Genomic DNA, 1,326 nt, shown 5'->3' on the forward strand with positions numbered 1-1,326 from the left:
TTACCTACAAATAGGGGGAAAAATGGGAATATTGTTCCAAATTCAGTAGGTGCTAGTATCTAGGCTAATTCAGGAGGTAACACAGCATCTATCAGTTAAGTGTAGTTAATTACAGGTTCCTCAGAAGCTCTCAGAAATGATATCCCTCACTGCTGAAGGCAGGCTGAATGGAAGTGGTGCTGGTGCCTCAGCCGGGCGACGGGGCTGCCCTGCACGAACAGCAAGCACGGGCAGCGCAAGGGGCTCACACTCTAAACACAGCTCCAGCTCCCGGACCAGAATATTTTAGTTATGATGATGGCATTTTCCTCTCCATGCAGAGCAGGAATATTCTCCAATATTAATGTCAGAGTTAAACAAAGAGCTATTACTAAGGACTTAAATGTCATTTTTTTTGTACTGACTGAATAAAATATCCTTAAGTGCTTGTGTCCTCACTCCCCTTCTCCTTCTAGCCCCCTTGTCTGTTTAGTCCTAACTTTTATTTCTCCACTTTCTCCCCGCATTGCTCTCTGCGATGTTGCAGTTTCCAACTTTTCTCAATTTCCTTCCATAATACGACACGAGCCAACACTAAAAGCCCCATTTTCGCTCCTATTGCAAAGATGCTAACAGGGTCAACAGGATTCACACTGCGGAAAGCCTTTTCGTCCAACTGTCTGTAGATTCAGGAGCTGGGCATAAGACATGTTGGCAGCGTTACTGTACTGCCACACGGCAGGACCATTCCCCATCACCGTGTGTGCCTCAAGAGGCACACGCATAAGCACACACAGATTAGGTAGGTAATAGCGAGATTTCCCCCTGGAGACGCTGCCCCTCGCCACCCCCGCTGCACAGGGGTCTGACACAGGGCCCAGAGATGCAGACGGCCTGGATGCAACTCACCTAAACACGTGTCCAGACAAACCTGCTTCTGAAATTGAGTTAACAACTTTTAGCTTGGACACCATTTAATGCCAGTAAATTGCATTAGCTAGCCTCATTAAAGCCCAAGTTCATTTTAACTAGATAACGCGCCTTGAAATACAATTTGAACCATGCAAACCTTGGTTTTAAACTGTGTTACCTAACGTGCATTGTTCTCAAAAGGACCCATCTTATATTTTAGACTAGACACGGCCATCTATCTTGATGGGTTAAACTGATTTATTTTCCAATAGCGCCGGTTCAATTGAGTTAAGGAGATCAAAGCCTCCCGGCGCTCGGTAACCGCGGGCACCTGCCGGCGCCCCCCGGCCGCGCTCCGGGGCAGCGAGGGGAGCGGAGCCCCGGGCCCGTACCGGGGGCACGGCCCCCCTTCCCCAGCCCGACCCCCGCTCCCCC

The sequence above is a fragment of the Calidris pugnax genome, unplaced genomic scaffold (assembly GCF_001431845.1).
Source record: "Calidris pugnax isolate Ruff unplaced genomic scaffold, ASM143184v1 scaffold101, whole genome shotgun sequence".
NCBI classification, from domain to species: Eukaryota; Metazoa; Chordata; class Aves; order Charadriiformes; family Scolopacidae; genus Calidris; species Calidris pugnax.